The following is a 23,423-nucleotide window of genomic DNA, read 5'->3' as shown; positions in this document are numbered from 1 at the left end:
TTATAGATGTGATAGGTAAAGACCTTTTTAGAGTTTAATTCGGTAGATGGTAACTCTTTAAAGAACCGTTCTCGTGGTGCCCCAGACCCTAATGAGTTAATGGTTACATGAATAATTTAATTGGGGAACAATTAAACATAGTTAGCTAATTAGATAAATCACAGTCTTCAGAATAATGTTAAAGTCAAGTCACGACATATGGATGTGAAGCATCTCCATCAACACCAGGTGCCAGTGGTACTCTGATTCTCACCAAGGAAGGCGGAGGGGGAGACAGTGCCATTGCTACGGGAGACCAGGACACTGATCCCCGTCTCGATGAAGGGCACGGAGAAGTCAATGACCTCAGACCTCTCCGCGTTGATGGTGAGCGACCCCACGGCCATGTGGGCCTTCTTCTGCTCCACCTGAGTCAATGAGAGAGACAGGGTGAGAGAGACAGGGTCAACGGGAGGTCATTTTGGATCTGATACAAAACAGGACCGAGAGAAACAGCGAAGGAGCAGGAAACTGGGTTACTACTTTATACTACAACTGTAGACTACTGTATACCAATGAGAGGTCACCTTTTCCCTTCACATACACTGCCATTTTAGATCTGATACGAAACATGACTGCGAAAAATAATGAAGGAGCAGGAAACTGGGTTACTACACTGTATAGTGAATCACTACTACAACTGGAAAACGCTCTGTTCTTGCCACAAACCTTTCCCTCCCCTGCTCTCTCTCCCCTATATCCTAATCCCTCCCTCCACTCACTCTCTCCCCTATATCCTAATCCCTCCCTCCACTCACTCTCTCCCGTCCCTCCTCTGAGTCTCTACAGGTATATTTAGCTGTTAATACCTGAGGCCTTGGGCAGTGTATAAAAGTGGGCCACAACAGGCTGTGTTAACAGGGTAAACACGTAGCAGAGTGAGTATGAATTCTTCCCTCCTCTCTCCCTCCTCCTCCTGATGTTTTTCATTAGTTTGTGGCCATTTCTCTCCCTCGTTTATCTTTGGCTCCCTCCTGCTCTCCTATCTAAATGAAATCATTAGCCGCGTGCTTAGATGATGAGCACAGGCATGCCTGTGCATTTGCATAAGCCGGGTGTGCCTACGTTGACACGTCTCCCTATCGTTTTACTACAGAATCCAGTCAAAGGTTTTATAATGCCAGAGGAATCCATTCCTCAGCATCTCTGTCCCTGATATACAAACACAACATTGATCAGTTGTCAGGCAAGGCTACACGTTTCTTCGTCCCACCCGCGGTCGTTTAACTTGGACATCCTCCATAGAGGATGCAGTACAGTGCTGTATCTAACATGTGCTATGTGATTTAATATGGGAATTAATGCCGGCGAGGTAGGGGCTTTCCCTGAGGCTCTTCCCACTGCTAACTCTCCCTCTCTGAGTCTGATGAAGAGCCTCCTCTCCTCTTCTCTCCCAGACTTGAAATGAGCGGATCAAAGCCCCCCGCAGGCTAGGATATGGAGGCAGTCAAATCAGACCTGCTGGGTTCAAATAGTATTCATCTTCTGTCAAAATACTTTGTGCTGCACTCAATCGAGCTTGTCTGGCATGATAGAAGCAATAGAATAGTCCCACACGTGCAAACGCCCTCCTAGTACTTCAGACAGGCTCAATCAATCAAACAGTCAAAGTATTTGAACACATTTCAAATACTAATTGAACCCAGATCTGGAAATAAGGAGATAAGAGTCAGAACGTCAAAAGAGAGTCAGTGAGAAAGAACGGACAAACTCCCACCTCCCCGATCATTCCATTCCAGGTGCCGTTGATCTTCTTGCCGTGCTTTCCGTTGGTGACCAGGTAGAGGTCATAGGTGAACTTGACCTGCTTGGCGATCTTCTTCAGGATGTCGATGCAGAAACCTTTACAGCAGCGCTTGGTGTACTGGCCAGGTACTGTCTGGTTCCTGAGAGAGAGATTTAAAAAAATGTATTTTCCCTTTTGTACTTGAACTATTTGAACATAGTTACAACACTGCATATAGACATAATATGACATTTGAAATGTCTTCATTCTTTTTGAACTTTTGTGAGTGTAATGTGTACTGTTATTGTTTTTATTGTTTATTTCACTTTTGTTTATTATCTATTTCAGTTGCTTTGGAAATGTAAACATATGTTTCCCACAATAAAGACCCTTAAATTGAAAATTGAAATTGAAACAGAAGGAGAAAAAAACAGAAGGAAGAGGATAAGAGAGAGGGAGGGAGAGGGAGACAGAGAGAGGGAGGGAGAGGGAGACAGAGAGAGGGAGGGAGGGAGGGAGAGGGAGACAGAGAGAGGGAGGGAGAGGGAGACAGAGAGAGGGAGGGAGGGAGAGGGAGACAGAGAGAGGGAGGGAGAGGGAGACAGAGAGAGGGAGGGAGAGGGAGACAGAGAGAGGGAGGGAGAGGGAGACAGAGAGAGGGAGGGAGGGAGACAGAGAGAGGGAGGGAGAGGGAGACAGAGAGAGGGAGGGAGAGGAGACAAAGAGAGGGAGGGAGAGGGAGAATGACAGAGAAAGAGAGGTAGAGTGAGACAGAGAGAGAGGGGGAGAGAGAGGGAGACAGAGAGAGGGAGGGTGAGGGAGACAGAGAGAGGGAGGGAGAGGGAGACAGAGAGAGGGAGGGAGAGGGAGACAGAGAGAGGGAGGGAGAGGGAGACAGAGAGAGGGAGGGAGAGGGAGACAGAGAGAGGGAGGGAGAGGGAGACAGAGAGAGGGAGGGAGAGGGAGGGAGAGGGAGGGAGGGAGAGGGAGAATGACAGAGAAAGAGAGGTAGAGAGAGACAGAGAGAGAGGGGGAGGGAGAGGGAGAACGACAGAGAAAGAGAGGTAGAGTGAGACAGAGAGAGAGAGGGAGGGAGAGGGAGAATAACAGAGAAAGAGAGGTAGAGTGAGACAGAGAGAGAGAGGGAGGGAGAGGGAGAACGACAGAGAAAGAGAGGTAGAGTGAGACAGAGAGAGAGAGGGAGGGAGAGGGAGAACGACAGAGAAAGAGAGGTAGAGTGAGACAGAGAGAGAGGGGGAGGGAGAGGGAGAACGACAGAGAAAGAGACATAGAGTGAGACAGAGAGAGAGAGAGGGAGGGAGAGGGAGATTGACAGAGAAAGAGAGGTAGAGTGAGACAGAGAGAGAGAGAGGGAGGGAGAGGGAGAATGACAGAGAAAGCGAGGTAGAGTGAGACAGAGAGAGAGAGGGAGGGAGAATGACAGAGAAAGAGAGGTAGAGTGAGACAGAGAGAGAGAGGAGGGAGAGGGAGAATGACAGAGAAAGAGAGGTAGAGTGAGACAGAGAGAGAGAGGGAGGGAGAGGGATAACGACAGAGAAAGAGAGGTAGAGTGAGACAGAGAGAGAGAGGGAGGGAGAGGGAGAACGACAGAGAAAGAGAGGTAGAGTGAGACAGAGAGAGAGAGGAGGGAGAGGGAGAATGACAGAGAAAGAGAGGTAGAGTGAGACAGAGAGAGAGAGGGAGGGAGAGGGAGAACGACAGAGAAAGAGAGGTAGAGTGAGACAGAGAGAGAGAGGGAGGGAGAGGGAGAACGACAGAGAAAGAGAGGTAGAGTGAGACAGAGAGAGAGAGGTAGGGAGAGGGAGAACGACAGAGAAAGAGAGGTAGAGTGAGACAGAGAGAGAGAGGTAGGGAGAGGGAGAATGACAGAGAAAGAGAGGTAGAGTGAGACAGAGAGAGGGAGGGAGAGGGAGAATGACAGAGAAAGAGAGGTAGAGTGAGACAGAGAGAGAGAGGGAGGGAGAGGGAGAATGACAGAGAAAGAGAGGTAGAGTGAGACAGAGAGAGAGAGGGAGGGAGAGGGAAAACGACAGAGAAAGAGAGGTAGAGTGAGACAGAGAGAGAGAGGGAGGGAGAGGGAGAACGACAGAGAAAGAGAGGTAGAGTGAGACAGAGAGAGAGAGAGGGAGAGGGATAATGACAGAGAAAGAGAGGTAGAGTGAGACAGAGAGAGAGAGAGGGAGAGGGATAATGACAGAGAAAGAGAGGTAGAGTGAGACAGAGAGAGAGAGGGAGAGAGAGGGATAACGACAGAGAAAGAGAGGTAGAGTGAGACAGAGAGAGAGAGGGGGAGAGGGAGAATGACAGAGAAAGAGAGGTAGAGTGAGACAGAGAGAGAGAGGGAGGGAGAGGGAGAACGACAGAGAAAGAGAGGTAGAGTGAGACAGAGAGAGAGAGGGAGGGAGAGGGAGAACGACAGAGAAAGAGAGGTAGAGTGAGACAGAGAGAGAGAGGGAGGGAGAGGGAGAACGACAGAGAAAGAGAGGTAGAGTGAGACAGAGAGGGAGAGGGAGAATGACAGAGAAAGAGAGGTAGAGTGAGACAGAGAGAGAGGGAGGGAGAGGGAGAAGGACAGAGAAAGAGAGGTAGAGTGAGACAGAGAGAGAGGGAGGGAGAGGGAGAAGGACAGAGAAAGAGAGGTAGAGTGAGACAGAGAGAGAGAGGGAGGGAGAGGGAGAATGACAGAGAAAGAGAGGTAGAGTGAGACAGAGAGAGAGAGGAGGAAGAGGGAGAATGACAGAGAAAGAGAGGTAGAGTGAGACAGAGAGGGAGAGGGAGGGAGAGGGAGAATGACAGAGAAAGAGAGGTAGAGTGAGACAGAGAGAGAGGGAGGGAGAGGGAGAAGGACAGAGAAAGAGAGGTAGAGTGAGACAGAGAGAGAGGGAGGGAGAGGGAGAAGGACAGAGAAAGAGAGGTAGAGTGAGACAGAGAGAGAGAGGGAGGGAGAGGGAGAATGACAGAGAAAGAGAGGTAGAGTGAGACAGAGAGAGAGAGGAGGAAGAGGGAGAATGACAGAGAAAGAGAGGTAGAGTGAGACAGAGAGAGAGAGGGAGGGAGAGGGAGAATGACAGAGAAAGAGAGGTAGAGTGAGACAGAGAGAGGGAGGGAGGGAGAGGGAGACAGAGAGAGGGAGGGAGGGAGAGGAGACAGAGAGAGGGAGGGAGGGAGAGGGAGACAGAGAGAGGGAGGGAGAGGGAGACAGAGAGAGGGAGGGAGGGAGAGGGAGACAGAGAGAGGGAGGGAGAGGGAGACAGAGAGAGGGAGGGAGAGGGAGACAGAGAGAGGGAGGGAGAGGGAGACAGAGAGAGGGAGGGAGAGGGAGAATGACAGAGAAAGAGAGGTAGAGTGAGACAGAGAGAGAGGGGGAGAGAGAGGGAGACAGAGAGAGGGAGGGTGAGGGAGACAGAGAGAGGGAGGGAGAGGGAGAACGACAGAGAAAGAGAGGTAGAGTGAGACAGAGAGAGAGAGGGAGGGAGAGGGAGAACGACAGAGAAAGAGAGGTAGAGTGAGACAGAGAGAGAGAGGGAGGGAGAGGGAGAACGACAGAGAAAGAGAGGTAGAGTGAGACAGAGAGGGAGAGGGAGGGAGAGGGAGAATGACAGAGAAAGAGAGGTAGAGTGAGACAGAGAGAGAGGGAGGGAGAGGGAGAAGGACAGAGAAAGAGAGGTAGAGTGAGACAGAGAGAGAGGGAGGGAGAGGGAGAAGGACAGAGAAAGAGAGGTAGAGTGAGACAGAGAGAGAGAGGAGGAAGAGGGAGAATGACAGAGAAAGAGAGGTAGAGTGAGACAGAGAGAGAGAGGGAGGGAGAGGGAGACAGAGAGAGGGAGGGAGAGGGAGACAGAGAGAGGGAGGGAGGGAGAGGGAGACAGAGAGAGGGAGGGAGAGGGAGACTGAGAGAGGGAGGGAGGGAGAGGGAGACAGAGAGAGGGAGGGAGAGGGAGACAGAGAGAGGGAGGGAGAGGGAGACAGAGAGAGGGAGGGAGAGGGAGACAGAGAGAGGGAGGGAGAGGGAGACAGAGAAAGGGAGGGAGAGGGAGACAGAGAGAGGGAGGGAGAGGGAGAATGACAGAGAAAGAGAGGTAGAGTGAGACAGAGAGAGAGGGGGAGAGAGAGGGAGACAGAGAGAGGGAGGGTGAGGGAGACAGAGAGAGGGAGGGAGAGGGAGACAGAGAGAGGGAGGGAGAGGGAGACAGAGAGAGGGAGGGAGAGGGAGACAGAGAGAGGGAGGGAGAGGGAGACAGAGAGAGGGAGGGAGGGAGACAGAGAGAGGGAGGGAGGGAGAGGGAGGGAGGGAGAGGAGAATGACAGAGAAAGAGAGGTAGAGAGAGACAGAGAGAGAGGGGGAGGGAGAGGGAGAACGACAGAGAAAGAGAGGTAGAGTGAGACAGAGAGAGAGAGGGAGGGAGAGGGAGAATAACAGAGAAAGAGAGGTAGAGTGAGACAGAGAGAGAGGAGGGAGAGGGAGAACGACAGAGAAAGAGAGGTAGAGTGAGACAGAGAGAGAGAGGGAGGGAGAGGGAGAACGACAGAGAAAGAGAGGTAGAGTGAGACAGAGAGAGAGAGGGAGGGAGAGGGAGAACGACAGAGAAAGAGAGGTAGAGTGAGACAGAGAGAGAGAGGGAGGGAGAGGGAGATTGACAGAGAAAGAGAGGTAGAGTGAGACAGAGAGAGAGAGAGGGAGGGAGAGGGAGAATGACAGAGAAAGCGAGGTAGAGTGAGACAGAGAGAGAGAGGGAGGGAGAACGACAGAGAAAGAGAGGTAGAGTGAGACAGAGAGAGAGAGGAGGGAGAGGGAAAATGACAGAGAAAGAGAGGTAGAGTGAGACAGAGAGAGAGAGGGAGGGAGAGGGATAACGACAGAGAAAGAGAGGTAGAGTGAGACAGAGAGAGAGAGGGAGGGAGAGGGAGAACGACAGAGAAAGAGAGGTAGAGTGAGACAGAGAGAGAGAGGGAGGGAGAGGGAGAATGACAGAGAAAGAGAGGTAGAGTGAGACAGAGAGAGAGAGGGAGGGAGAGGGAGAACGACAGAGAAAGAGAGGTAGAGTGAGACAGAGAGAGAGAGGGAGGGAGAGGGAGAACGACAGAGAAAGAGAGGTACATTTACATTACATTTAAGTCATTTAGCAGACGCTCTTATCCAGAGCGACTTACAGAGAAAGAGAGGTATAGTGAGACAGAGAGAGAGAGGTAGGGAGAGGGAGAATGACAGAGAAAGAGAGGTAGAGTGAGACAGAGAGAGGGAGGGAGAGGTAGAATGACAGAGAAAGAGAGGTAGAGTGAGACAGAGAGAGAGAGGTAGGGAGAGGGAGAATGACAGAGAAAGAGAGGTAGAGTGAGACAGAGAGAGAGAGGGAGGGAGAGGGAAAACGACAGAGAAAGAGAGGTAGAGTGAGACAGAGAGGGAGAGGGAGGGAGAGGGAGAATGACAGAGAAAGAGAGGTAGAGTGAGACAGAGAGAGAGGGAGGGAGAGGGAGAAGGACAGAGAAAGAGAGGTAGAGTGAGACACAGAGAGAGAGGGAGGGAGAGGGAGAATGACAGAGAAAGCGAGGTAGAGTGAGACAGAGAGAGAGAGGGAGGGAGAGGGAGAACGACAGAGAAAGAGAGGTAGAGTGAGACAGAGAGAGAGAGGGGGGAGAGGGAGAATGACAGAGAAAGAGAGGTAGAGTGAGACAGAGAGAGAGAGGAGGGAGAGGGAGAATGACAGAGAAAGAGAGGTAGAGTGAGACACAGAGAGAGAGAGAGGGAGAGGGAGAACGACAGAGAAAGAGAGGTAGAGTGAGACAGAGAGAAAGAGGGAGGGAGAGGGAGAATGACAGAGAAAGAGAGGTAGAGTGAGACAGAGAGAGAGAGGGAGGGAAAGGGAGAACGACAGAGAAAGAGAGGTAGAGTGAGACAGAGAGAGAGAGGGAGGGAGAGGGAGAACGACAGAGAAAGAGAGGTAGAGTGAGACAGAGAGAGAGAGGGAGAGGGATAATGACAGAGAAAGAGAGGTAGAGTGAGACAGAGAGAGAGAGGGAGAGAGAGGGATAATGACAGAGAAAGAGAGGTAGAGTGAGACAGAGAGAGAGAGGGAGGGAGAGGGAGAACGACAGAGAAAGAGAGGTAGAGTGAGACAGAGAGAGAGAGGTGGGGAGAGGGAGAATGACACAGAAAGAGAGGTAGAGTGAGACAGAGAGAGAGGGAGGGAGTGGGAGAATGACAGAGAAAGAGAGGTAGAGTGAGACAGAGAGAGAGAGGAGGGAGAGGGAGAATGACAGAGAAAGAGAGGTAGAGTGAGACAGAGAGAGAGAGGGAGGGAGAGGGAGAATGACAGAGAAAGAGAGGTAGAGTGAGACAGAGAGGGAGAGGGAGGGAGAGGGAGAATGACAGAGAAAGAGAGGTAGAGTGAGACAGAGAGAGAGGGAGGGAGAGGGAGAAGGACAGAGAAAGAGAGGTAGAGTGAGACAGAGAGAGAGGGAGGGAGAGGGAGAAGGACAGAGAAAGAGAGGTAGAGTGAGACAGAGAGAGAGAGGGAGGGAGAGGGAGAATGACAGAGAAAGAGAGGTAGAGTGAGACAGAGAGAGGGAGGGAGAGGGAGAAGGACAGAGAAAGAGAGGTAGAGTGAGACAGAGAGAGAGGAGAGGAGAGGGGAGAAGACAGAGAAAGAGAGGTAGAGAGACAGAGAGAGAGGGGAGGGAGAGGAGAATGACAGAGAAAGAGAGGTAGAGTGAGACAGAGAGAGAGAGGAGGGAGAGGGAGAATGACAGAGAAAGAGAGGTAGAGTGAGACAGAGAGAGAGAGGGAGGGAGAGAGGAGAATGACAGAGAAAGGGAGAGGGAGAGTGAGAGACAGAGAGAGAGAGAGGGAGAGGGAATGACAGAGAAAGAGAGGTAGAGTGAGACAGAGAGAGAGGAGGGAGAGGGAGAATGACAGAGAAAGAGAGGTAGAGTGAGACAGAGAGAGAGAGGGAGGAGAGGGATAATGACAGAGAAAGAGAGGTAGAGTGAGACAGAGAGAGAGGGGAGGGAGAGGGAGAATGACAGAGAAAGAGAGGTAGAGTGAGACAGAGAGAGAGAGGGAGGGAGAGGGAGAAGGACAGAGAAAGAGAGGTAGAGTGAGACAGAGAGAGAGAGGGAGGGAGAGGGAGAATGACAGAGAAAGAGAGGTAGAGTGAGACAGAGAGAGAGGGAGGGAGAGGAGAATGACAGAGAAAGAGAGGTAGAGTGAGACAGAGAGAGAGAGGGAGGGAGAGGGAGAAGACAGAGAAAGAGAGGTAGAGTGAGACAGAGAGAGAGAGAGAGGGAGAGAGAATGACAGAGAAAGAGAGGTAGAGTGAGACAGAGAGAGAGAGGGAGGGAGAGGAGAATGACAGAGAAAGAGAGGTAGAGTGAGACAGACAGAGAGAGAAGGGAGAGGGAGAATGACAGAGAAAGAGAGGTAGAGTGAGACAGAGAGAGAGAGGAGGGAGAGGGAGAATGACAGAGAAAGAGAGGTAGAGTGAGACAGAGAGAGAGAGGGAGGGAGAGGGAGAATGACAGAGAAAGAGAGGTAGAGTGAGACAGAGAGAGAGGGGAGGGAGAGGGTAGAACGAGACAGAGAAAGAGGAGGTAGAGTGAGACAGAGAGAGAGAGGGAGGGAGAGGGAGAATGACAGAGAAAGAGAGGTAGAGTGAGACAGAGAGAGAGAGGGGGGAGAGGGAGAATGACAGAGAAAGAGAGGTAGAGTGAGACAGAGAGAGAGGGAGGGAGAGGGAGAATGACAGAGAAAGAGAGGTAGAGTGAGACAGAGAGAGAGAGGGAGGGAGAGGGAGAATGACAGAGAAAGAGAGGTAGAGTGAGACAGAGAGAGAGGGGAGGGGAGAGGGAGAAGGACAGAGAAACAGAGAAAGGTAGAGTGAGACAGAGAGAGAGAGGGAGGGAGAGGGAGAATGACAGAGAAAGAGAGGTAGAGTGAGACAGAGAGAGAGGGGAGGGAGAGGGAGAATGACAGAGAAAGAGAGGTAGAGTGAGACAGAGAGAGAGAGGAGGGAGAGGGAGAATGACAGAGAAAGAGAGGTAGAGTGAGACAGAGAGAGAGAGGGAGGGAGAGGGAGAATGACAGAGAAAGAGAGGTAGAGTGAGACAGAGAGAGAGGGAGGGAGAGGGAGAAGGACAGAGAAAGAGAGGTAGAGTGAGACAGAGAGAGAGAGGGAGGGAGAGGGAGAAGGACAGAGAAAGAGAGGTAGAGTGAGACAGAGAGAGAGAGGGAGGGAGAGGGAGAATGACAGAGAAAGAGAGGTAGAGTGAGACAGAGAGAGAGAGGAGGGAGAGGGAGAATGACAGAGAAAGAGAGGTAGAGTGAGACAGAGAGAGAGAGAGAGAGAGGGAGAGGGAGAACGACAGAGAAAGAGAGGTAGAGTGAGACAGAGAGAGAGAGGGAGGGAGAGGGAGAATGACAGAGAAAGAGAGGTAGAGTGAGACAGAGAGAGAGAGGGAGGGAGAGGGAGAACGACAGAGAAAGAGAGGTAGAGTGAGACAGAGAGAGAGAGGGAGGGAGAGGGAGAATGACAGAGAAAGAGAGGTAGAGTGAGACAGAGAGAGAGAGAGGGAGAGGGATAATGACAGAGAAAGAGAGGTAGAGTGAGACAGAGAGAGAGAGGGAGGGAGAGGGAGAATGACAGAGAAAGAGAGGTAGAGTGAGACAGAGAGAGAGAGGGAGGGAGAGGGAGAATGACAGAGAAAGAGAGGTAGAGTGAGACAGAGAGAGAGAGGGAGGGAGAGGGAGAATGACAGAGAAAGAGAGGTAGAGTGAGACAGAGAGAGAGAGGGAGGGAGAGGGAGAATGACAGAGAAAGAGAGGTAGAGTGAGACAGAGAGAGAGAGGGAGGGAGAGGGAGAATGACAGAGAAAGAGAGGTAGAGTGAGACAGAGAGAGAGAGGAGGGAGGGGATAATGACAGAGAAAGGTAGAGTGAGACAGAGGTAGAGTGGGAGAATGACAGAGAGAGAGAGAGGAGACAGAGAGGGAGAATGACAGACAGAAAAGAGAGGTAGAGTGAGACAGAGAGAGAGAGGGAGGGAGGGAGAGACAGAGAAAGAAAGAGTGAGACAGAGAAAGAGAGGGAGGTAGAGTGAGACAGAGAGAGAGAGGGAGGGAGGGAGGGGAGAATGACAGAGAAAGAGAGGTAGAGTGAGACAGAGAGAGAGAGGGAGGGAGAGGGAGAATGACAGAGAAAGAGAGGTAGAGTGAGACAGAGAGAGGGGGAGGGAGAGGGAGAATGACAGAGAAAGAGAGGTAGAGTGAGACAGAGAGAGAGAGGGAGGGAGAGGGAGAATGACAGAGAAAGAGAGGTAGAGTGAGACAGAGAGAGAGAGGGAGGGAGAGGGAGAATGACAGAGAAAGAGAGGTAGAGTGAGACAGAGAGAGAGAGGAGGGAGAGGGAGAATGACAGAGAAAGAGAGGTAGAGTGAGACAGAGAGAGAGAGGGAGGGAGAGGGAGAATGACAGAGAAAGAGAGGTAGAGTGAGACAGAGAGAGAGAGACAGAGAGAGGAGAGGGAGAATGACAGAGAAAGAGAGGTAGAGTGAGACAGAGAGAGAGAGGGAGGGAGAGGGAGAATGACAGAGAAAGAGAGGTAGAGTGAGACAGAGAGAGAGAGGGAGGGAGGGGAGAATGACAGAGAAAGAGAGGTAGAGTGAGACAGAGAGAGAGAGGGAGGGAGAATGACAGAGAAAGAGAGGTAGAGTGAGACAGAGAGAGAGAGAGGAGGGAGAGGGAGAATGACAGAGAAAGAGAGGTAGAGTGAGACAGAGAGAGAGAGGGAGGGAGAGGGAGAATGACAGAGAAAGAGAGGTAGAGTGAGACAGAGAGAGAGAGGGAGGGAGAGGGAGAATGACAGAGAAAGAGAGGTAGAGTGAGACAGAGAGAGAGAGGGAGGGAGAGGAGAATGACAGAGAAAGAGAGGTAGAGTGAGACAGAGAGAGAGAGGAGGGAGAGGGAGAATGACAGAGAAAGAGAGGTAGAGTGAGACAGAGAGAGAGAGGAGGGGAGAGGGAGAATGACAGAGAAAGAGGGAGGGGAGAATAGACAGAGAAAGAGAGGTGAGACAGAGAGAGAGAGAGGGAGAGGGATAATGACAGAGAAAGAGAGGTAGAGTGAGACAGAGAGAGAGAGAGGGAGAGGGATAATGACAGAGAAAGAGAGGTAGAGTGAGACAGAGAGAGAGAGAGGGAGAGGGATAATGACAGAGAAAGAGAGGTAGAGTGAGACAGAGAGAGAGAGGGAGGGAGAGGATAATGACAGAGAAAGAGAGGTAGAGTGAGACAGAGAGAGAGAGGGAGGGAGAGGGAGAATGACAGAGAAAGAGAGGTAGAGTGAGACAGAGAGAGAGAGGGAGGGAGAGGGAGAACAGACAGAGAAAGAGAGGTAGAGTGAGACAGAGAGAGAGAGGGAGGAGAGAGGGAGAATGACAGAGAAAGAGAGGTAGAGTGAGACAGAGAGAGAGAGGGAGGGAGAGGGAGAATGACAGAGAAAGAGAGGTAGAGTGAGACAGAGAGAGAGAGGGAGGGAGAGGAGAATGACAGAGAAAGAGAGGTAGAGTGAGACAGAGAGAGAGAGGGAGAGGGAGAAGGACAGAGAAAGAGAGGTAGAGTGAGACAGAGAGAGAGAGAGGGAGGGAGAATGACAGAGAAAGAGAGGTAGAGTGAGACAGAGAGAGAGAGGGAGGGAGAGGGAGAATGACAGAGAAAGAGAGGTAGAGTGAGACAGAGAGAGAGAGGGGAGGGAATGAGGGAGAATGACAGAGAAAGAGAGGGAGAGGAGACAGAGAAAGAGAGAGAGTGAGACAGAGAGAGAGGGAGAATGACAGAGAAAGAGAGGTAGAGTGAGACAGAGAGAGAGAGGGAGGGAGAGGGAGAATGACAGAGAAAGAGAGGTAGAGTGAGACAGAGAGAGAGAGGGAGGGAGAGGGAGAATGACAGAGAAAGAGAGGTAGAGTGAGACAGAGAGAGAGAGGGAGGGAGAGGGAGAATGACAGAGAAAGAGAGGTAGAGTGAGACAGAGAGAGAGAGGGAGGGAGAGGGAGAATGACAGAGAAAGAGAGGTAGAGTGAGACAGAGAGAGAGGGAGGGAGAGGGAGAATGACAGAGAAAGAGAGGTAGAGTGAGACAGAGAGAGAGGGGAGGGAGAGGGAGAATGACAGAGAAAGAGAGGTAGAGTGAGACAGAGAGAGAGGGAGGGAGAGGGAGAATGACAGAGAAAGAGAGGTAGAGTGAGACAGAGAGAGAGAGAGGGAGGGAGAGGGAGAATGACAGAGAAAGAGAGAGAAGAGAGAGGGAGAGAGGGAGACAGAGAAAGAGAGGTAGAGAGACAGAGAGAGAGAGAGGAAGGGATAATGACAGAGAAAGAGAGGTAGAGTGAGACAGAGAGAGAGAGGGAGGGAGAGGGATAATGACAGAGAAAGAAGAGACAGAGGTAGAGTGAGACAGAGAGAGAGAGAGGGAGGGAGATAATGACAGAGAAAGAGAACGACAGAGAAAGAGAGGGATAATGACAGAGAAAGAGAGGTGAGACAGAGAGAGAGGGAGGGAGAGGGAGAATGACAGAGAAAGAGAGGTAGAGTGAGACAGAGAGAGAGAGAGGAGGGAGAGGGAGAATGACAGAGAAAGAGAGGTAGAGTGAGACAGAGAGAGAGAGGGAGGGAGAGGGAGAATGACAGAGAAAGAGAGGTAGAGTGAGACAGAGAGAGAGAGGGAGGGAGAGGGAGAATGACAGAGAAAGAGAGGTAGAGTGAGACAGAGAGAGAGAGGAGGGAGAGGGAGAATGACAGAGAAAGAGAGGTAGAGTGAGACAGAGAGAGAGAGGGAGGGAGAGGGAGAATGACAGAGAAAGAGAGGTAGAGTGAGACAGAGAGAGAGAGAGGGAGGGAGAGGGAGAATGACAGAGAAAGAGAGGTAGAGTGAGACAGAGAGAGAGGGGAGGGAGAGGGAGAATGACAGAGAAAGAGAGGTAGAGTGAGACAGAGAGAGAGAGAGGGAGGGAGAGGGAGAATGACAGAGAAAGAGAGGTAGAGTGAGACAGAGAGAGAGAGGGAGGGAGAGGGAGAATGACAGAGAAAGAGAGGTAGAGTGAGACAGAGAGAGAGAGGGAGAGGGATAATGACAGAGAAAGAGAGGTAGAGTGAGACAGAGAGAGAGAGGAGGGAGAGGGAGAATGACAGAGAAAGAGAGGTAGAGTGAGACAGAGAGAGAGAGGGAGGGAGAAAGGGAGAATGACAGAGAAAGAGAGGTAGAGTGAGACAGAGAGAGAGAGGGAGGGAGAGGGAGAAGAGAAAGAGAGGTGACAGAGAAAGAGGGAGGGAGAGGGAGAGAGTGAGACAGAGAGAGAGACAGAGAGAGGGAGGGAGAGGGAGAATGACAGAGAAAGAGAGGTAGAGTGAGACAGAGAGAGAGGGGAGAGAGAGGGAGAATGACAGAGAAAGAGAGGTAGAGTGAGACAGAGAGAGAGGGAGGGAGAGGGAGAATGACAGAGAAAGAGAGGTAGAGTGAGTGAGACAGAGAGAGAGAGGGAGGGAGAGGGAGAATGACAGAGAAAGAGAGGTAGAGTGAGACAGAGAGAGAGAGGGAGGGAGAGGGAGAATGACAGAGAAAGAGAGGTAGAGTGAGACAGAGAGAGAGGGAGGGAGAGGGAGAATGACAGAGAAAGAGAGGTAGAGTGAGACAGAGAGAGAGAGGGAGGGAGAGGGAGAATGACAGAGAAAGAGAGGTAGAGTGAGACAGAGAGAGAGGGAGGGAGAGGGAGAATGACAGAGAAAGAGAGGTAGAGTGAGACAGAGAGAGAGAGGAGGGAGAGGGAGAATGACAGAGAAAGAGAGGTAGAGTGAGACAGAGAGAGAGAGGGAGGGAGAGGGAGAACGACAGAGAAAGAGAGGTAGAGTGAGACAGAGAGAGAGGGAGGGAGAGGGAGAAGGACAGAGAAAGAGAGGTAGAGTGAGACAGAGAGAGAGAGGGAGGGAGAGGGAGAATGACAGAGAAAGAGAGGTAGAGTGAGACAGAGAGAGAGAGGAGGGAGAGGGAGAATGACAGAGAAAGAGAGGTAGAGTGAGACAGAGAGAGAGAGAGAGGGAGAGGGAGGAGAATGACAGAGAAAGAGAGGTAGGGAGAGGGAGACAGAGAGAGAGAGAGGAGAGGGAGAGGGAGAATGACAGAGAAAGAGAGGTAGAGTGAGACAGAGAGAGAGAGGGAGGGAGAGGGAGAATGACAGAGAAAGAGAGGTAGAGTGAGACAGAGAGAGAGAGGGAGGGAGAGGGAGAATGACAGAGAAAGAGAGGTAGAGTGAGACAGAGAGAGAGAGGGAGGGAGAGGGAGAATGACAGAGAAAGAGAGGTAGAGTGAGACAGAGAGAGAGAGGAGAGGAGAGGGAGAATGACAGAGAAAGAGAGGTAGAGTGAGACAGAGAGAGAGAGGGAGGGAGAGGGAGAATGACAGAGAAAGAGAGGTAGAGTGAGACAGAGAGAGAGAGGGAGGGAGAGGGAGAATGACAGAGAAAGAGAGGTAGAGTGAGACAGAGAGAGAGAGAGGGAGGGAGAGAGGAGAATGACAGAGAAAGAGAGGTAGAGTGAGACAGAGAGAGAGGGAGGGAGAGGGAGAATGACAGAGAAAGAGAGGTAGAGTGAGACAGAGAGAGAGAGGGAGGGAGAGGAGAGAAGGTGACAGAGACAGGTAGAGTGAGACAGAGAGAGAGGGAGAGGGAGAATGACAGAGAAAGAGAGGTAGAGTGAGACAGAGAGAGAGGGAGGGAGAGGGAGAATGACAGAGAAAGAGAGGTAGAGTGAGACAGAGAGAGAGAGGAGGGAGAGGGAGAATGACAGAGAAAGAGAGGTAGAGTGAGACAGAGAGAGAGAGGGAGGGAGAGGGAGAATGACAGAGAAAGAGAGGTAGAGTGAGACAGAGAGAGAGAGGGAGGGAGAGGGAGAATGACAGAGAAAGAGAGGTAGAGTGAGACAGAGAGAGAGAGGGAGGGAGAGGGAGAATGACAGAGAAAGAGAGGTAGAGTGAGACAGAGAAAGAGAGAGAGGAGGGAGAGAGGGAGAATGACAGAGAAAGAGAGGTAGAGTGAGACAGAGAGAGAGAGGAGGGAGAGGGAGAAGGACAGAGAAAGAGAGGTAGAGTGAGACAGAGAGAGAGAGGGAGGGAGAGGGAGAATGACAGAGAAAGAGAGGTAGAGTGAGACAGAGAGAGAGGGAGGGAGAGGGAGAATGACAGAGAAAGAGAGGTAGAGTGAGACAGAGAGAGAGAGGGAGGGAGAGGGAGAATGACAGAGAAAGAGAGGTAGAGTGAGACAGAGAGAGAGGGGAGGGAGAGGGAGAATGACAGAGAAAGAGAGGTAGAGTGAGACAGAGAGAGAGAGAGGGAGGGAGAGGGAGAATGACAGAGAAAGAGAGGTAGAGTGAGACAGAGAGAGAGAGGGAGGGAGAGGGAGAATGACAGAGAAAGAGAGGTAGAGTGAGACAGAGAGAGAGAGGGAGGGAGAGGGAGAATGACAGAGAAAGAGAGGTAGAGTGAGACAGAGAGAGAGAGGGAGGGAGAGGGAGAATGACAGAGAAAGAGAGGTAGAGTGAGACAGAGAGAGAGAGGGAGGGAGAGGGAGAACGACAGAGAAAGAGAGGTAGAGTGAGACAGAGAGAGAGAGGGGGGGAGAGGGAGAATGACAGAGAAAGAGAGGTAGAGTGAGACAGAGAGAGAGGGGAGGGAGAGGGAGAATGACAGAGAAAGAGAGGTAGAGTGAGACAGAGAGAGAGAGGAGGGAGAGGGAGAATGACAGAGAAAGAGAGGTAGAGTGAGACAGAGAGAGAGAGGGAGGGAGAGGGAGAATGACAGAGAAAGAGAGGTAGAGTGAGACAGAGAGAGAGAGGAGGGAGAGGGAGAATGACAGAGAAAGAGAGGTAGAGTGAGACAGAGAGAGAGAGAGAGGGAGAGGGAGAATGACAGAGAAAGAGAGGTAGAGTGAGACAGAGAGAGAGAGGGAGGGAGAGACAGAGAGAGAGGAGAGAGACAGAGAGAGAGGGGAGGGAGAGGGAGACAGAGAAAGAGAGAGTGAGAGGAGAGAGGAGAGGGAGAATGACAGAGAAAGAGAGGTAGAGTGAGACAGAGAGAGAGAGGGGAGGGAGAGGGAGAATGACAGAGAAAGAGAGGTAGAGTGAGACAGAGAGAGAGAGGGAGGGAGAGAGAATGACAGAGAAAGAGAGGTAGAGTGAGACAGAGAGAGAGAGGGAGAGGGAGAATGACAGAGAAAGAAGGTAGACAGAGAGAAGAGAGGTAGAGGGAGACAGAGAGAGAGGGAGGGAGAGAGAGAATGACAGAGAAAGAGAGGTAGAGTGAGACAGAGAGAGAGAGGGAGGGAGAGGGAGAATGACAGAGAAAGAGAGGTAGAGTGAGACAGAGAGAGAGAGGAGGGAGAGGGAGAATGACAGAGAAAGAGAGGTAGAGTGAGACAGAGAGAGAGAGGGGAGGGAGAGGGAGAATGACAGAGAAAGAGAGGTAGAGTGAGACAGAGAGAGACAGAGAAAGAGAGGTAGGACAGAGAGAGAGAGGAGGGAGGGAAGGACAGAGAAAGAGAGGTAGAGTGAGACAGAGAGAGAGGGAGGGAGAGGGAGAATGACAGAGAAAGAGAGGTAGAGTGAGACAGAGAGAGAGAGGAGGGAGAGGGAGAATGACAGAGAAAGAGAGGTAGAGTGAGACAGAGAGAGAGAGGGAGGGAGAGGGAGAATGACAGAGAAAGAGAGGTAGAGTGAGACAGAGAGAGAGAGGAGGGAGAGGGAGAATGACAGAGAAAGAGAGGTAGAGTGAGACAGAGAGAGAGGGGAGGGAGAGGGAGAATGACAGAGAAAGAGAGGTAGAGTGAGACAGAGAGAGAGGGAGGGAGAGGGAGAATGACAGAGAAAGAGAGGTAGAGTGAGACAGAGAGAGAGGGGAGGGAGAGGGAGAATGACAGAATGACAGAGAAAGAGAGGTAGAGTGAGACAGAGAGAGAGGGAGGGGAGGGAGAGAGAGGAGAAGGACAGAGAAAGAGAGGTAGAGTGAGACAGAGAGAGAGAGGGAGGGAGAGGGAGAATGACAGAGAAAGAGAGGTAGAGTGAGACAGAGAGAGAGAGGGAGGGAGAGGGAGAATGACAGAGAAAGAGAGGTAGAGTGAGACAGAGAGAGAGGAGGGAGAGGGAGAATGACAGAGAAAGAGAGGTAGAGTGAGACAGAGAGAGGGAGAGGGGAGGGAGAGGGAGAACACAGAGAAAGAGAGGTAGAGTGAGACAGAGAGAGAGGAGGGAGAGGGAGAATGACAGAGAAAGAGAGGTAGAGAGGAGACAGAGAGAGAGAGGGAGGGAGAGGGAGAATGACAGAGAAAGAGAGGTAGAGTGAGACAGAGAGAGAGGGAGGGAGAGGGAGAAGACAGAGAAAGAGAGGTAGAGTGAGACAGAGAGAGAGGGGAGGGAGAGGGAGAATGACAGAGAAAGAGAGGTAGAGTGAGACAGAGAGAGAGAGGGAGGGAGAGGGAGAATGACAGAGAAAGAGAGGTAGAGTGAGACAGAGAGAGAGAGGGAGGGAGAGAGGAGAATGACAGAGAAAGAGGGAGAGTGAGACAGAGAGAGAGAGGGAGGGAGAGGGAGAATGACAGAGAAAGAGAGGTAGAGTGAGACAGAGAGAGAGAGGGAGGGAGAGGGAGAATGACAGAGAAAGAGAGGTAGAGTGAGACAGAGAGAGAGAGAGGAGGGAGAGGGAGAATGACAGAGAAAGAGAGGTAGAGTGAGACAGAGAGAGAGGGGGAGGGAGAGGGAGAATGACAGAGAAAGAGAGGTAGAGTGAGACAGAGAGAGAGGGAGAGGGAGACAGAAGGACAGAGAAAGAGAGGGAGGGAGAGGGAGACAGAGAGAGAGAGGAGGAGAGAGAGGGAGAGACAGAGAAAGAGAGGGAGAGTGAGACAGAGAGAGAGAGGGAGGGAGAGGGAGAATGACAGAGAAAGAGAGGTAGAGTGAGACAGAGAGAGAGAGGGGAGGGAGAGGGAGAATGACAGAGAAAGAGAGGTAGAGTGAGACAGAGAGAGAGGGAGAGGGAGGGAGGGAGAAGACAGAGAAAGAGAGGTAGAGTGAGACAGAGAGAGAGAGGGAGGGAGAGGGAGAATGACAGAGAAAGAGAGGTAGAGTGAGACAGAGAGAGAGAGGGAGGGGGAGGGGAGAAGGACAGAGAAAGAGAGGTAGAGTGAGACAGAGAGAGAGGGAGGGAGAGGGAGAATGACAGAGAAAGAGAGGTAGAGTGAGACAGAGAGAGAGAGGAGGGAGAGGGAGAATGACAGAGAAAGAGAGGTAGAGTGAGACAGAGAGAGAGAGAGGGAGAGGGAGAAGACAGAGAAAGAGGGTAGAGTGAGACAGAGAGAGAGAGGAGGGAGAGGGAGAATGACAGAGAAAGAGAGGTAGAGGAGACAGAGAGAGAGAGGGAGGAGAGGGAGACAGAGAGAGGGAGGGAGAGGGAGACAGAGAGAGAGGGAGGGAGAGGAGACAGAGAGAGGGAGACTGAGAGAGGGAGACAGAGAGAGGGAGAGAGGGAGACAGAGAAAGAGAGGGAGAGGGAGACAGAGAGAGAGGGAGGGAGAGGGAGAATGACAGAGAAAGAGAGGAGAAAGAGGGAGAGTGAGACAGAGAGAGAGAGGGAGGGAGAGGAGGGAGAATGACAGAGAGAGGAGAATAACAGAGAAAGAGGAGGGAGGTAGAGGGAGACAGAGAGAGAGGAGAGACAGGAGAGGGGAGGGAGAGGGAGACAGAGAAAGAGAGGTAGAGGGAGACAGAGAGAGGGAGGGAGAGGGAGACAGAGAGAGACAGAGGGAGACAGAGAGAGGGAGGGAGAGACAGAGAGAGGGGAGAGGGAGGGAGACAGGAGGGAGAGGAGAATGACAGAGAAAGAGAGGTAGAGAGACAGAGAGAGAGAGGGAGGGAGAGGGAGAACGACAGAGAAAGAGGTAGAGTGAGACAGAGAGAGAGAGGAGGGAGAGGGAGAATGACAGAGAAAGAGAGGTAGAGTGAGACAGAGAGAGAGAGGGAGGGAGAGGGAGAATGACAGAGAAAGAGAGGTAGAGTGAGACAGAGAGAGAGAGGGAGGGAGAGGGAGAACGACAGAGAAAGAGAGGTAGAGTGAGACAGAGAGAGAGAGGGAGGGAGAGGGATAACGACAGAGAAAGAGAGGTAGAGTGAGACAGAGAGAGAGAGGGAGGGAGAGGGAGAACGACAGAGAAAGAGAGGTAGAGTGAGACAGAGAGAGAGGGAGGGAGAGGGAGAACGACAGAGAAAGAGAGGTAGAGTGAGACAGAGAGAGAGAGGGAGGGAGAGGGAGAACGACAGAGAAAGAGAGGTAGAGTGAGACAGAGAGAGAGAGGGAGGGAGAGGAGAATGACAGAGAAAGAGAGGTAGAGTGAGACAGAGAGAGAGAGGGAGGGAGAGGGAGAATGACAGAGAAAGAGAGGTAGAGTGAGACAGAGAGAGAGAGGGAGGGAGAGGAGAATGACAGAGAAAGAGAGGTAGAGTGAGACAGAGAGAGAGAGGGAGGGAGAGGGAGAACGACAGAGAAAGAGAGGTAGAGTGAGACAGAGAGAGAGAGGGAGGGAGAGGGAGAACGACAGAGAAAGAGAGACAGTAGAGAGAGAGGGAGGAGACAGACATTTAAGAGATTTAGCAGAAGCTCTTAGGGAGAGCGAATTACAGAGAAAGAGAGGTATAGTGAGACAGAGAGAGAGAGGTAGGGAGAGGGAGAATGACAGAGAAAGAGAGGTAGAGTGAGACAGAGAGAGGGAGGGAGAGGGAGAATGACAGAGAAAGAGAGGTAGAGTGAGACAGAGAGAGAGGGAGGGAGAGGGAGAATGACAGAGAAAGAGAGGTAGAGTGAGACAGAGAGAGAGAGGGAGGGAGAGGGAAAACGACAGAGAAAGAGAGGTAGAGTGAGACAGAGAGGGAGGGAGGGAGAGGGAGAATGACAGAGAAAGAGAGGTAGAGTGAGACAGAGAGAGAGGGAGGGAGAGGGAGAAGGACAGAGAAAGAGAGGTAGAGTGAGACAGAGAGAGAGGGAGGGGAGAGGGAGAATGACAGAGGAGAGGTAGAGTGAGACAGAGAGAGAGAGAGGGAGAGGGAGAATGACAGAGAAAGAGAGGTAGAGTGAGACAGAGAGAGAGAGGGAGGGAGAGGGAGAATGACAGAGAAAGAGAGGTAGAGTGAGACAGAGAGAGAGAGGGAGGGAGAGGGAGAATGACAGAGAAAGAGAGGTAGAGTGAGACAGAGAGAGAGAGGGAGGGAGAGGGAGAACGACAGAGAAAGAGAGGTAGAGTGAGACAGAGAGAGAGAGGGAGAGGGATAATGACAGAGAAAGAGAGGTAGAGTGAGACAGAGAGAGAGAGGGAGAGAGAGGGATAATGACAGAGAAAGAGAGGTAGAGTGAGACAGAGAGAGAGAGGGAGGGAGAGGGAGAACGACAGAGAAAGAGAGGTAGAGTGAGACAGAGAGAGAGAGGTGGGGAGAGGGAGAATGACACAGAAAGAGAGGTAGAGTGAGACAGAGAGAGAGGGAGGGAGTGGGAGAATGACAGAGAAAGAGAGGTAGAGTGAGACAGAGAGAGAGAGGGAGGGAGAGGGAGAATGACAGAGAAAGAGAGGTAGAGTGAGACAGAGAGAGAGAGGGAGGGAGAGGGAGAATGACAGAGAAAGAGAGGTAGAGTGAGACAGAGAGAGAGAGGGAGGGAGAGGGAGAATGACAGAGAAAGAGAGGTAGAGTGAGACAGAGAGAGAGGGAGGGAGAGGGAGAAGGACAGAGAAAGAGAGGTAGAGTGAGACAGAGAGAGAGGGAGGGAGAGGGAGAAGGACAGAGAAAGAGAGGTAGAGTGAGACAGAGAGAGAGAGGGAGGGAGAGGGAGAATGACAGAGAAAGAGAGGTAGAGTGAGACAGAGAGAGAGGGAGGGAGAGGGAGAAGGACAGAGAAAGAGAGGTAGAGTGAGACAGAGAGAGAGGGAGGGAGAGGGAGAAGGACAGAGAAAGAGAGGTAGAGTGAGACAGAGAGAGAGAGGGGAGGGAGAGGGAGAATGACAGAGAAAGAGAGGTAGAGTGAGACAGAGAGAGAGAGGGAGGGAGAGGGAGAATGACAGAGAAAGAGAGGGAGAGGAGACAGAGAGAGAGAGGAGGGAGAGGGAGAAGACAGAGAGAGGGAGAGGGAGAGGAGACTGAGAGAGAGAGGGAGGGAGAGGGAGACAGAGAAGAGAGGAGAGGGAGACAGAGAGAGGAGAGGGAGAGGAGACAGAGAGAGAGAGGGAGAGGAGACAGAGAGAGGAGAGGGAGAGGGAGACAGAGAAAGAGAGGTAGAGTGAGACAGAGAGAGAGAGGGAGGGAAGGGAGAATGACAGAGAAAGAGAGGTAGAGTGAGACAGAGAGAGAGGGAGGGAGAGGGAGAGGGAGACAGAGAGAGGGAGGGTGAGGGAGAGAGAGAGAGAGGGAGAGGGAGACAGACAGAGAAAGAGAGGAGAGGAGACAGAGAGAGAGAGGGAGGGAGAGACAGAGAGAGGAGGTAGAGTGAGACAGAGAGAGGGAGGGAGAGGGAGACAGAGAGAAAGGGAGGGAGAGGAGACAGAGAGGAGGGAGGGAGAGGGAGAATGACAGAGAAAGAGAGGTAGAGAGAGACAGAGAGAGAGGGGGAGGGAGAGGGAGAACGACAGAGAAAGAGAGGTAGAGTGAGACAGAGAGAGAGAGGGAGGGAGAGGGAGAATAACAGAGAAAGAGAGGTAGAGTGAGACAGAGAGAGAGAGGGAGGGAGAGGGAGAACGACAGAGAAAGAGAGGTAGAGTGAGACAGAGAGAGAGAGGGAGGGAGAGGGAGAACGACAGAGAAAGAGAGGTAGAGTGAGACAGAGAGAGAGAGGGGAGGGAGAGGGAGAACGACAGAGAAAGAGAGGTAGAGTGAGACAGAGAGAGAGAGGGAGGGAGAGGGAGATTGACAGAGAAAGAGAGGTAGAGTGAGACAGAGAGAGAGAGGGAGGGAGAGGGAGAATGACAGAGAAAGAGAGGTAGAGTGAGACAGAGAGAGAGAGGAGAGGGAGAACGACAGAGAAAGAGAGGTAGAGTGAGACAGAGAGAGAGAGGAGGGAGAGGGAAAGAGAGGTAATGACAGAGAAAGAGAGGTAGAGTGAGACAGAGAGAGAGAGGGAGGGAGAGGGAGAATGACAGAGAAAGAGAGGTAGAGTGAGACAGAGAGAGAGAGGGAGGGAGAGGGAGAATGACAGAGAAAGAGAGGTAGAGTGAGACAGAGAGAGAGAGGGAGGGAGAGGGAGAATGACAGAGAAAGAGAGGTAGAGTGAGACAGAGAGAGAGAGGGGAGGGAGAGGGAGAACGACAGAGAAAGAGAGGTAGAGTGAGACAGAGAGAGAGGGAGGGAGAGGGAGAATGACAGAGAAAGAGAGGTAGAGTGAGACAGAAGTCAGAGACGCTCTTAGGGAGAGGGAGAATGACAGAGAAAGAGAGGTAGAGTGAGACAGAGAGAGAGGGAGGGAGAGGGAGAATGACAGAGAAAGAGAGGTAGAGTGAGACAGAGAGAGAGAGGAGAGGGAGAGGGAATGACAGAGAAAGAGAGGTAGAGTGAGACAGAGAGAGAGAGGGAGGGAGAGGG

At 51.8% G+C, this 23,423-nt stretch overlaps 1 pseudogene; it reads right to left on the bottom strand.

Annotated features, from left to right (window-relative positions):
* LOC124015944 overlaps positions 1-23,423 on the bottom strand; it is a 191,619-nt pseudogene that overhangs the window by 56,081 nt on the left and 112,115 nt on the right.

Source organism: Oncorhynchus gorbuscha, linkage group LG26 (genome assembly GCF_021184085.1).
Source record: "Oncorhynchus gorbuscha isolate QuinsamMale2020 ecotype Even-year linkage group LG26, OgorEven_v1.0, whole genome shotgun sequence".
NCBI classification, from domain to species: domain Eukaryota; kingdom Metazoa; phylum Chordata; class Actinopteri; order Salmoniformes; family Salmonidae; genus Oncorhynchus; species Oncorhynchus gorbuscha.
This window is presented reverse-complemented; position numbering and strand designations above follow the sequence as displayed.